General features: G+C 39.6%; 1 protein-coding gene across 3 annotated transcripts in view; it reads left to right on the forward strand.

Annotated features, from left to right (window-relative positions):
• The first annotated feature begins 3757 nt into the window (after positions 1 to 3757).
• The window catches only part of ZFAND6 (zinc finger AN1-type containing 6), a 76127-nt gene continuing 66220 nt past the window's right edge, over positions 3758 to 13664 (forward strand). For 2 of the 3 annotated variants that reach the window (XM_024742806.1, XM_024742808.1), the window contains exon 1: positions 3758 to 3898. The gene's annotated coding sequence lies outside the window, so the exon portion shown is untranslated. The remainder of the gene's footprint in view (positions 3899 to 13664) is intronic. The other variant, XM_024742807.1, reaches the window with a different exon arrangement.

Raw genomic sequence — 13664 nt, forward strand, 5'->3', positions numbered from 1 at the left:
TTTAAACACGTCAATGAGAGGTGGCCCTTTAGCTCTCTTACTTCCTGCTGTATCCTGGTTGTTACCAACACAGGCTGGCAGAAAGTCAGCATGCAATGTTCGCTTGATGAGTACAAATGTAGTATCTTTTAACCCACATAACAACCGTTTGAGGTAGGTTTTTGTCCCATTTTACATGATTTGCTTAAGACCACAAAGCTAATTAGTAGCAGTGGTCTGTCTGAATTCCAAATCACTATGCAATACTGTCATCTCTCAGTACAGACTTGGAACTAAAGGGAGCAAAAGAGGCCATGTAAACCTAGTTTCTGCAAATTCATAACAAATATACGTGAATACTCAACTGTGTTAGGTGCCAAGGTTAATATAATGATAAACTGGGCAAGAATCTGAATGAAAAGAAATGTAAGATAAAATCCCTAGGAACTTGCTCATATCCTTGCCAGTTCACAAAGCTCTTTCACACATATTATTGCATTAACCGCCCCCCATCAAATCCCTAATAAGTAAAATACTATTGCCACTCCCATCAGGCTTTTACCCTCCACCTAAACTATATTCTCCAAGGTGATTTCCATGTTGCTAAATGTAAGTCAATTCTCAGTCCTCTTCACACTTGAACTATCAGCAGCTTTTGATACTTGCTCCTTAACCCACTTTTTCACTTGGCTTCTAGGACACCAAACTCTTTCTGTTTTCCTCCAACCTCCCGTTTCCTCCTTCTTGGTCTCCCCTGTGAATTCCGACACTTCTCCGTGAACTCTCAATGTCAGAACCCCCAGGGCTCAGTCCTTGGTCTGCCTTGTACTCACTTCCTGCTCAGTCTCAAGGCTTTAAGTACTATTTATATGATGATGACTCCCAAACCGCTATCTTCCCCTCACCTGAGCCCCAGCTCCAGCGATATACAACCAACTGCCCACCTGACATCTCCACTCGGACGTGTAAACATAATCTCAAATGCAACGTGTGCCAGAAGAATCTCCTGATCTCCATCCTGTTCCCTCTTTCAGTTGCACAAGCCCAAAACCTGAATGTTACCTTTGACTCTTCACTGTCCCCGGCTACGTCCCATCTCTCAGGAAATTCTGTTGGCTCTACTGGTCCAAGTCACCGCTCTCTCTCACGTGGATGCAGACAGTATCCTCCTAAAAGATTCTGCTTCTACCCTGTTTGCACTGTTAGTCCACTCTCAACCTGACAGGAAGAATGATCCTTTAAAATCTAAGTCAGATCATGTTACTTTTCTGCTCAAAACCACGCACTGGCTCTACGGTAAAAGCCAATGGCCCCCCAAGGCCCTACGTGAGCAGGTCCTCCCTACCTCCCTAACTTCCTCTCCTATTCTCCCCAGCTCACCTGGCTCTAGGAACAGCAATTTCCTGGCCGTTCCTGCCTTGGGGCCCATGTTCTAACAGTTCTCTTAGTCTGGAATGCTCTTCTCCCAGGTATTCAGGACTACACCCTCATCTCTTACAATTCTATTCAAACCTCACTTTCTCAATGAAGCCTACCTTGACTGCTCTGTTTAACACTGCAACCCACCCTCCCACATCCTCTACCCTGCTCTACTTTTTCTTCAGTCTATACCACTTACCATCTTCTAACTTACAACATACATACTTATGTTTTTCGTGTCTCCCCCATTAGAATGAAAAATCTATAAAGGTAGTGATCTTTGTTTTGTTTGCTGATGTTTCCCAGACTCAAAAAATTGAGACCCAGAGACGCTGAGTATTGCTCAATGTCTCTGAGTAACACGTTTGATCAGGGATCTGAACCCTGGCCAAAAACCTAAGTTCCTTTCATATAGTTCTTCTACCCAGTGACAAGAGGGCAGTGAACAGCTGAAAGTACCCCAGGTGGCCCAGGCTGCAAAATTATTCCTAGTACCAGAAGAATCCACCAAACTTTTATAATTCACCATTTCCTCTCCTTATAGTTCTTGTTCTATAATGGCTTCCCATTTCCCACCAAGTAAAGTCAACTACTCAATTTGGCTTCGAAGATCTGTAAAATAATTGACCCTAACACTATCTCTAGTCTCCATTATAACCTGATCTCCAGTCCCCATTATCAGGGATGATGTCCTTGGGCAAAATCCTCTTTTGCTGCATTAGTCCATTGTTTGTATGTGTGTTTTTAAAATTAAACTTGAACGCATTTTAAAACCACATTTTGAATACCTTTAGGTCCTGGGCAAGACCCTCCAGTTTACTACTGTCCCCCTTCTTTGGCTTACACTAGGTGTAACTTCACAGAACACTCCTTACCTTGCTCCTGAAGCATCTGTTTGACACCGCATAACATTTCACATTCTGTTCTTCAAACCCCCACACTGCATCTTCCAGCCTCTTTAGGAGAGCAGGAAAATGCTGCTTTTGGTTCCCAGCAGGCTGGGCCGTATGCACTCTTCAGTGCCAAAAACCAATGCCACCTTCTCCTTGAAAACTTCTTTCTGGCCCCTATCTCTCCTCTATAACTAACTGCTTCTTATCCCAAAGCCGTATTTCAAAACACCTCACCTTTACAGTCAGTCACCTCAAAATCTCTCTCCCCGCAGCGCCACCCGACTAGGGTGAGGATAGTGAGATACTTTAAGCTTAAAATTTAAAGGGGCACCAAAAAGCTCAGTAATCAAGATAAATATTTTAATTACTATATATTTTTTAAATTAAATTCATTCACTTTTTTTGGCGGGGCATGTGGGATCTTAGTTCCCCAACCAGGGATCGAACCCTCGCCCCCTGCATTGGAAGCGTGGAATCTTCACCACTGGACCGCCAGTGAAGTCCCTAATACTATATTTTCTTAAACATCAAAATTAGTTCCAAAAAAAAGATTCATGAACAAAACATCAAATATAAAATTAAAGAGGATCCTCAGGACTCGGTCCGCCTATCTGCCGGCCCCATCCGAACCCCTCTTTCACGGTAGAGCTGAATATCCTCGAACTCCGATCTTGTACTTCTTGAACTGCACGTGAGCCCGAAGGCCGAGAAACTGCGGGGGAGCCATTCTCATCACCCCACGCCCCAGCGTAGTAGCGCGGCCTGCTCCACTCAGCCGGGAAGCGGACACGCGCTTTTGGAAACGCTGGGAGCTGGGTGCCTGTGGGGGCGTGTGTGTCGGTGCATATATGTGTGTGTGTGTGTGTGTGGCACACGTGTGCACGCGCGCTTCTCTTCTTCCTTCTCTTTCCAAGTCATGGCTCAGGGCGGGGCAGAGTACTGCCTTCGAGTACGCACCCGGACCCTGGACTTTGCGTTTGCAAAGATGGAGTGGGGGCACGAGGTTGCACGTGGGGAGAGCTCGGAATTCCTCTTGCACAACTGGCAGGTGGAGCGCAACTCTTTCTGGCGCCTCAACCCGGGACAGGAACATGGGACACCCTTCGAGGTAGCAGAAGGACCTGAACCTACTGCCCCCGACCCAACACATCCCCGCAAAACCCCTCGAAACGTCCTCCCGCCGCCAGGAAGAGGAACCCAGGGAGAGCGGAGGAAAGGACAGTGGAGGCGGAGAGGGCGGAGGAGCGTCTCCCCTCGCTCCGCCCCGCCTCTTCTCTGGGCCCTAGCCAATCGCTGCGCGCTCCGGGCCCTGGCCCCGCCCCTCACCACCGGCTCCGGCCTGCGGCTCCGCCCCGGCCGGTGATAATTAGGCTGCGGGCGGGGGGTGCTGCGTCAGCGCTAGGAGCCGGCCAATCCCGGAGCTCTCCACGGCGGCCGCGTCACAGGCCGAACAACCAAACAGAAAAGTTTAATAAACAGCAGGCGGAGGGGCTGGTGGCGGCGGCCGGGCCGGAGCGAGCGGGGTTTCGGTGGCCTCACCTGTCCCCATTCACCGGCGGCGACCGGCGGCGGCGGGCAGCACGTCAGGCGGTGAGAGCCGCCGCCAGGTGAGGACCGCGGCCCACAGGGCCTTGGCGGCCCGGCGCCACCCCTCCCCCTCTCACTCCCTTCCCCCACTCGGTTGAGGCTGAGGCGAGGCCCTCCCCCGGCTCTTCCCGGCCCGGGGGAGCCGGAAGCTGAGGGCGGCCGGCGGGCGCAGCAGGTGGTGGGCTGGCCGCTCGCTCGCGGGCCCGGGCCGGGCGTTTGCTGAGGGGCGAGGGGATTCCCGGCCCCGGGGGCAGGGGCCGGGGCGCAGCGGGCCCCCTCGAGCGCGCGCCCGGCGCTAGCTGTCCGGGGCTTACCGCCGGGGGCGGGGGCTGGCGCGCAGAGGTCGTATTCCTACTCCCTGCGGGCCACGGGGGCCGCTGCGCTCGCCGCTCGCACCCGGTGCCAAGCAGTTGGCGGGTGAGGGGTCGGAGGGACCCCGGGCGCGTCCCTGTCACCAGCCCCGGTCAAGTTCCCCGCCCCGCGGCTCCGAGCCTGAGTCCTTTTTGGAATGTTTTTCACCTGCCGTGTTTTCAAAAGCCGGCGAGGGGGAAAGTCTAGCAAGTCGGACTAGAAAAGGGGATTGGGGTCGGTCTCTTTTTCCTCTGCTTCTGTTTGGTGGACTCAGGATTTCTGAATTTTCCTCTCAAATAGCATTTTCAAGTTGCTGTCTAGCTACGTAAACAAGTACAGCAGAATATCGTGTTTGAAATAATTTTAACTTTACTTTGAAAGCTTGTGCTAAACCGCACGATTAAGGTGCTCTGATGATGTATCTTCACAGCTAGAAGGTCGTTCAACATTGTGAAGAAGTTAAGGGCTTAGGGTTACATACAGACCATTTATGTTTAAAGTTGTTTGGCGGTAAAAACTGGTTCGTTTTTAATGGTTTAATGCTCCGAGAAAGAGATTTAAAGTCCTCTTGCAGATCAAATTCGGAATGTGACTTTTTAATGTAAAATCCCGTACACTTTTAAGGTTAGTTATGTAATATTTATACTGCCAGTTTTAGGACACTTGCCAAGTTTCCCGTAGTCTAGGGCTTCAGGGGAAAATGTTCTCTTTCTGCAAAATTCCCAAACAGGTTGTCTTTTAACTTTTTTTCTTTAACGTTTTAAAACACATTTAATGAGACAGGGATTGCAAAGGTGTACAGGAGGAGTATTTAGGGGTTGTTGGATTATTATCTCGATTGTAATAATTTCCTGTGAAATTATCACGACAGATCACATTTTACACTTTAAAGTATGGGCAGTTTATTGTATGCCACTTATACCTCCATTAAGCCCTTTTTTAAGAAGCCAAGTATTCAAAGTATATTTGATACCACAAAAGTATGAATACACACAGTGCGGTATAAAGTGATAAAATATGATAAAACTCCTGATTTGCACCCCCAAACCAATAACTGGAACATTACCAGAACTTGCATATGTTTATGAGTTTCTTACCTGTCTTATACCTCTGCCTCTTCTTACTGAGGTAATCATTTCAGTGTAGTGGATTTTGTTTACCATTCTGTTTCATTTTTTAGAAAGTTTCATCACATAACGTTTGTGTGCTCAGTGTGTTTAGTTTGCTTTTCTTTTGAGCTTTATAAAAGTAGTATGTGGCTGTAGTTCAGTCCTTTCATTGCTGTACAATATTGTGTTAATCTTCCATAACTCATGGGCCTTCAGATTATGTTTTTGATTTTGTTTTGCTGTCAGCAGCTGTGCTTTATGAACATTTGTTTCCTGGCTCCTGGTGCACAAGTGCCAGAGTTTCTTTAGAGTGAATGTAGATTTCATTGGGAAATTTTAGGTAGTCAGGAGTAAAAGAGATTGAAATACTAGAAATAAAATAAATGAAAAACTTTAGGATTCTCTTTTATGTTTTAATGGAAGGTTCACAGTTTTTGAACATTTGCATGAGAACCCAGGATTCCTGTTAATCTGTATACAATGAATCTTTTCCTTGAAAATCCCGTGGTAAGAAGTCTGGCACTATTTGATACCTCCTTTTTCAGTGCAAAATGTAAACATAGTAGAAAAAAACACTTGATTGGGTATAAAATAAATCACTCTGTGTTCCTCCTTCCCCCTTTGTAGTCTCTGGCAAATTACTTAAAACTTCTCTTGTGCCTTAGTATACTCAGGTAAAAGAAACCTGTCCTAGGTTTATCCTTTCAGTTATGCAGACTTTAGTTAAGGGGAGCATATCGAATGGCAGAGCCTTTAAGGAAAAGGATTAGGACCAAAGTGTTATTCTCTGGAATTACATTGAGTGTGTCCTTGGGAACATTTTTGGAGAAAGGTGTGTGGTGAGTATTTACCAGGATATGTTAATCACACATTTAAGTACTTTTTATTTCCTTGGCCTCAGATTTGGGAGTGCTTTTATTTATCATGCAAACAGCAATGCAAAGACAAATTAGGGAGCAGTATTAACTTCCTGAAAACGGTGTGTAAGTAATATGAGGTTATGTATATCTTTGAATAAGCTGTTTTTTATTTAAAGACATGAGAGATGGGGTGTGTGTGTGTTTTAAACAGTGTATGCAGCCTGCAGACAAATGTCAGGATGCTTTGTTTTGATAGGGCTATTTTATCGTGTTAAAAAAAACAACTCACTTTTGTATTTGATTATAAGGGCATTTTTTTTTCAAACTTTCAGAAAAGTTACAAAGAATAAATAATCATTAACATTTTGGCAGGTATGCCCCCAGTCTTTCTGTTTTTGTGTATTCTTCATATCCTAAACAACTAAATGTTGAATTGTAAACAATACTAGACTGCTTCTATCTTCAAAACTTATCCCAAATATGATCCGTCTCAACATCTTTGTTGTACAAAAAAGATGGTGGTAGTAGTCACCTAACTGGTACCTTTTCTTCAATCTCTCCCCTGCCGTCTACTTGCTTTTCCTGTGCAGAGCAGTCATTTAAATGTATAAATTAGATTATGTTATTCCCAGACTCAAAACCCTCCACAACTTTTCAGTACACAAAATAAATTCAAACTTTTTTATACCCTAGACCAGCAATGTCCAATGGAAATATAGTAGGAGTTACAAATGCGAGCCACATAAGAAATTTAAAATTTTCTGATAGCCGCATTTACAAAAAAAAGGGAGAGAAACAGGTGAAATATTTTTTAACCGAAAAATATTATGATTCAACAAGTAATCAGTATAAGAAATTATTAATGGGGTATTTTACTTACCTTTTTTCAGACTGTCTTCGCAATTCGTTGTGTATTTTCCACTTCAGGTACTTTTTAGGCTGGCCTTGCTTGTGGCTACAGATTGGACGGTGCTGCTTGAGACTGTCAGGCCTGCCAGCTTCATACACTTACATCCTGCCACTCTCCCCTGACTCATGTACCCCCAGTAATACTGGTCTTTTTGGGGGTTCATGAGCATGCCAAGCTTAGTTTTCTTAAAATTGTTGTTCCTTCTGCCTGGAACACTCAGTCGTGTTGTGTTCAAAAGTCACTCCTTTAGAGATGCCTTCTCAGACCACTTTCCCTGACAACTCTGTTACCCTTCTTCGTTTCCTTTTACAACCTAACATCTGAAATCATTTATTTGGTTATTGTCTGTATCCCCTGCTTGAATGTAAACTGTTGGGGGCCACAGGATTCCCTCATGTTTATCATTAGGTCCCCATATATTAAAAATATAATTTTTAAAAGGTGCATACCATTTCATCTTATGAAATACTGTAATTTAACTAGTCACCTGTTGTGTATAACGTGTTGCTTTATCCCATTTTCCCATTTAAGAGCTAAGATTTAGCTTAGCTAAATCTTAAGAGCTAAATCTTACTATGTATTTCTCATTCCTTTAGGATTCAGCCTGTCTTAAAATTGCTTAAAGGATATGAACATTTTTTGTCTTTTCATAAATACTGACAAAAATCTTGTCTTAAAAGTTTGACTAACATTATAGTATAAAGTTGACCAAACCTGTGTAAAGTTTGACTGAAAATATGAGAGAATACACATTTCCTCCATAACTTCACCAAGAAATAGTATTTTCTTTCCTTCTTTTCCTTTCCATAAGATTTATTATTTATTTCTTAGATTAATTAATTATGATAATGAGTAGAGATATAGGTGTTGGGCATCTAGTTTGTCTTTGGCTCATTTGGGGTGGTGTTTTATGTTTGCGATACCCTGTTTAGCCTTTTATATATTTAGGATAGCCACCCTTTGACACATACTACGAACATTTTCCCTGGCTCTTCATTAGCCTTTCATTTGTTTATGATATATATTTTTTAATAATGTAGAAGAGTTTTTACCTTTTAAGAAGTTTAGGTTAATACTTTCTTTTTATATTTAGCTTCTACTTTCATATTTAATGGATTCTCCTACCCAGATAACTGTTTTCTTCTAGTTCTTTTGTGGTTTCATTTTTCACATCTATCTCTTTTCTGTTCATCCAGGATTTATTTTGACATAACATGTGAAGTGAAATAATTGTCCTTATTTTTCCTTAACAGTCAATCAGTTATTTCAGCCCCATTAAAGAAAACTTTTTCTTTTGTCTTCAAATAAAGCTACTTTTGTCATATACTAAATACATATATGTTTGGTTCTTTTTACCTTTTATTCTTTTTAGCTTTTATTCAGTATAAATCAGTGCACATGGTTTTAGTAACTGGGAGTAATAATGTGTTTTTATTTTGTTATTGTTAAGTCTTACCATCCCCCTTTTCCCCCCAAATTTTTGGTTGTTGCTTTGTTAGTCCTCGAGTTTTTTAGTTGATTCTTTAGGGTCGTTTTAGTTGATTCTTTAGGTTTTTGGTTTTGAATTTTTAAATTAAAAAAATATTGTGTTATTTCTACACTTAATGTTTTATGTTGTATAATGAAAAAAATTTTATTGCCATTAAGTTTTCCTTTGAGCCTAGTTTTAGCTCTGTTCCTTAAAATTTGACAAGTAATATTTTTATTAAAATTCCTGCAGTTGCAGTTTTCATTCTTTAAACCATTGCTCCATGCTAGTTGGACATTGTGCTAAGTGCTGAGGATACAAGGATGAAAATGACACAGGGTCTTTGCTCTCATGGAGTTTACAGTCTGTTGGAAAAGCTAGGCTATTAACAAACCAATGAGTAAACAGTTTTCAGATTTTGACAAGTGCTGGGAAGGAAAGAAATAGGGTGTGCTGATAGAGATTAGAAGGTGCTAGTTGGATGTCCTGAGAATATAATGTTTAAAGTTAGTGGTGTTACTAAAGTGTGTTTGAGGAGTTTTCTTAGCTTCCCCAGTCTGTCAGAACATTAAAAAAATGACACACTGAACTTTTTCTGTAAAAGTTTTTTGTGAAAATTGCCTTGCAGACAGCTTCAAACCCCACCCTACCCCCTCCACTTCGTATCTTCCAGTTGGATTACTGCCTTAACGCTTGTCCTGTATAGAAAATTTGGAACTGTGATTCTGAGTTCTAAGATCAGGAAAGTTCTGGGGAAAGTTTCCCAAGTAAAGGGAACTGCTAGCACAAAGGGGACAAAAAGTACCTAGCTTGATTTAGGATTTGACCGAGATTGGAATGACTGGAGTTTACTGAGTGAAGAGAGTGGGACAGACTTTACTGCAAGACTTATTTCCAAGTGGTAAGGCTGCTTCCACTTCGCCGCCACCTTCCTATCCTGTTTATATTCCATGATCCAAATCAGTCACCTGCAAATAACTTTGTTTTGCTCCTTGATACTTTCCTTCATTATTTCTACTGTATTTTCACTTTTTTCCCATTCAGGATCTTTGCATATGCTGTCCCCGTTTGCTTAATTGTGATTTTCTTGATGAATTAATCCTTAATGTTGGCAAAAGAGGTTAAGTTCTTCTGTTGGCTATATTTAATCTTTTCACATTGGACACATTTGCTTTGTTTTAGCATCTTTTTCTTCTAAAGCTGTGCTTTCCAATCTGGTAGTTACTAGCCATTTGTGGCTATTTATTATTAACTAAAATTAAATAATATAAAAAATTCATATCCTCAGGCTAACTAGTCACGTTTCAGGTGCTCAGTAACCACATGTGACTAGTGGCTATTATAATGGACAGCAGAGATAAAGAGTCTTTTACAACGATGAAAATTTATCTTAATTTATAAATAATCATGTGGCTGATAGCTACGGTATTTTATTTAAGTTTAAGTAGCCACATCTGGCTAATAAAATATGGCAAGTCTGAATTGAGATGTGCTGTAAGTATGAAATAAGAACTTGATTTCTAGCACAAAAAAGGGAAAAGAGCTCAATTTTTAAATTATTGATTACATATTGAAATAATTCATTACTTTTAAAAATGCTTTTACATGTTTTGCATTAAATAAAATATTACATTCAATTTAACTTTATTGAAATGCTTTAGCGTGGCCACTAGAAAATGGAAAATAGTATGTGGCTCGCATTGTTTTTTTGCTGGACAGCACTGGTCTAACTCTAGACTGTAAGTTTCTACAATGGAGAGACAGTTCATCATGGCATCCACAGCAGCTAGTGGTGCCCAGCATATAGTAGGTGTTCAAAAAGTTTGATGGATGAATAAACTTTTCAATAGGTAGAGAATGCTCCCTATTCAACTTGTGCTTTTAAAAATTTTTGGTTTTCTTCATGACTAAAATTAAATATGTTTTCCTGTACTTGAGAAAAGAAGCTTTTCTTTTGATAGCTATATAAAAATTATCCTTATGAAATAATTGCTATGCATCATTTGTCTTTTGGGTTTTCTGGGTTTTTCTGGGTTTTTTTCCCTGGCTTAGGCTGCTAAAGAAAGGGGACTTTAAAGTCTGCCAATCTGTTTCCTTTCATTTTTCTATATCTATTGTGTGTTATTTGGCACATGAAAATTTATGACTATTAAATCTAAATAATTGAGAATTATGAATGCTTTTTCCTTTACTTATACTTCGGTCTCAATATTATGATCTCTGTTCCTTTTTAATTTACTTTATTGGTAACCTTGTTTATTCCTTTAGATTTAAAGCAATTTACTGTCTTATAAAAGACATCTATCAGCTTGGTTTATGCTTTCTAATCTGTTTACTTTCTTAATGTTTCCTTTGTGTTTAGTATTTTGCTGAATGGGCCATCACCACCCTCCCTCTCTCCCCGATTCTCACCTTGTATTCTTTTCCCTTAACGAGTTAGAAGGTAGTCATCAGGAGTTGCAAACTCAAATACATACCTCACTTCTGTAGACACCATGTATTTGTCAGGGAACTATTTCTTAATATTTTTCTTCCTCCGTTAGTTGGTGTTTTTCAGACTTTATCCTTAGTGACCCTAGTCATGTTTTTGCTAATGTCAGGGTGGTCCTTTCACCTACTACTGCCTTAACTACCTGTATTTATATTTTATATTATATATTTTATATTATACCTGTAATTATATTTATATTTATATAGCACCCAGGGATACTACTGCCAAGGATTAATTTCTGTTGTAGGAAGAATAGTTTGAGCTATTCTCAGTGCTTAAAAATTCTGTGGAAGTTTTCGCCCTGCTCTGTTTGTACCAAAAGTTGTTCCTAATAGTCTAGGTATTGATTCTTTATATAGGGTTTTTTTAATCAAAAGTGAAATGAGACCAAGTTGTTCAGTGGCTTGTGCTCTTCTAAATTGTTTTCAGTTGATAGGTTTGGGAAAACCTCTGAACTCCCACAAAGAATATACAATACGTCCTTTGAATACTTGATGTTCAAAAAGTGATATTGTCACATACAATCTGGGAGCCTTGAAGCTTTTGCAGCCTCCCTGTTCCTATGAAGCAATATTGTTTTCAAATAATCTCAGTTGTGGTAATGCTTTCTTTTCGTTTATTTTTGCTGTTGTTTTCTTCTACTATGGATTTAGGAGAGGAATAAAATACCCTTAATTTTAACCTGTAAGCCACCTAAAATGATATTTATCAACTTGAAGTTCTTTCAAGTAGGTCCTGGAGATCTTTGAACAATCTGGAATAGCTAAGTCTATATTTCTCTTTTCTGTTGGTTATAGATTGAGAGTGGTTTGGTGTTAAATTAGTGTATGTTCTATGCGTTTGTTTTACACAGATAATTAACTTCGATGTGAAAATTTGGCGTTAGAACAAAGGTTCATTTGGTTCCCATAACTGTCTACTAATTTTATGCTTGGCACATTTTAAGATTAAAATATTTGCCATCTTTTTTCTATAACCCTGTAAAATTTTGGCCATCTAAAACTTGTTTTATGATTAACTCAAGTTCTATGCTGTAACTCAAATTATGTATTTTTTCTATTGTTTGTTCCTGTACCTCTTCTGCTTCCAGTGTCCTTTTGCAAGTGTTCACACAGTGGGAAGAAAACCTGAACTTGACTCGTGAAGTACTGGGCATTCACAGCCATGAATCCTTGCAAAGGATTTTGGGACTAGACCTCTGTGAATTGGCTCTTTCAATTTGTCCACTTAAAAGGCATAATAGATTATGCAGCTGTTTGGGCTTCTGCAGGGTATTACTCCATATTCATGTCTAGTTGCAATTATGTGAATTTTCAGTTTCTTACAAAGGCTTCTCTTTGTATTCAAAACAAGTTTGTTGGCTTTATGTTGTTCTAATATATGAATTTTCTTTGAGGAAAAATGCTTGAAAGGTTTTTAACTTAGAAAACTAAATTCAAATTTAAAATTATATAAACTTAATATGTTTTAAGAAGGAGCTATGCTAATTTGCTTTAATTTTGAATCTTTTTATAAATCAGTCAATTTTTGGTAGAGCTTAATATTATTTAAATGTCATTCAATCAGATGATGATTAATGTCAGAGTAGTAGTTAATGGGTCAAGCTCCTAAAAACACACAGTTCTAATTAAAATAAGCATAATAAAATACAGCAAATTTAGTAATGTACAAAGTGACTGTAGGACTTTTTTGTTGAAAAATCAGAATCTCTGTAGTAAAAATAACATTTAACTTAACTTACTGTTTTAAGAGGCGTATGTATACCCTTCAGCTGTACCTTAGGGTTTCCATGCCACGTTAAAGTAATACTTAAGTAGCGTACAAAATAGTGTCCACCCATCTCTTAAAAAAATAATAATGATTTTTTTTAAAAACAGCTTAAACCATTCCAAACTTTATACCTGAACATGTTCATTAGAACAAGTTGCCTTCTCCTTTTATAGATATCCATTTGCAGTGGTAAGCATTATCCTTGCAAAAATGCACGTCAGACCTGTAAATGTGGTAATATAGAAATAATGTTTCTGCCTCATTTTTCTTCAGTTTCAAATAGAATTATCAGTCTGATGTCACTGAAAATTTCATTCTGTTCTTGTGATACTGAGAACATAAGTATCAGTGAATTTGATAGCTTAGAAATGAAATTTTTGCATTCAGTGTTTTAGTGCTATGTATTTTCACTTAAGATGTGGTTTTATGTTTAAGTCTTAGAGAAAAGACTGTTTTGTTCTTATTAGCAAAATTTTGCAATGGATTTTCTGTTGCCGTTTTAAAATTCTCATACAAAATGTGAACTGTATTGAAAAAGGAGTCTTTATAAAGCATAACTTCACCTTCAGGCTCTGTAAAAAATATCAAATGATTTAGCTTAAAAGCATTGTATTTTAAACAGTTGGTTGCTGAACTGCAAATTAATGCTGCGTCTGTGAGATTTTCATTTCTGTTACTTGGTTTATTTATTTTTTACCTAGACAAAAGAGTAAGCAAATAGTATGTGATGGGAAAACTGAAACATTACCTACTGTTCCTTTAAGAAACCAGCTTATCCAGGGGGTTTTAGAGTGTTTACCTAACCTGCTAGCAAGGAAAAGTTCTTT

Source organism: Neophocaena asiaeorientalis, unplaced genomic scaffold (assembly GCF_003031525.2).
Source record: "Neophocaena asiaeorientalis asiaeorientalis breed wild unplaced genomic scaffold, Neophocaena_asiaeorientalis_V1.1 scaffold155, whole genome shotgun sequence".
In the NCBI taxonomy this organism is placed as follows: domain Eukaryota; kingdom Metazoa; phylum Chordata; class Mammalia; order Artiodactyla; family Phocoenidae; genus Neophocaena; species Neophocaena asiaeorientalis.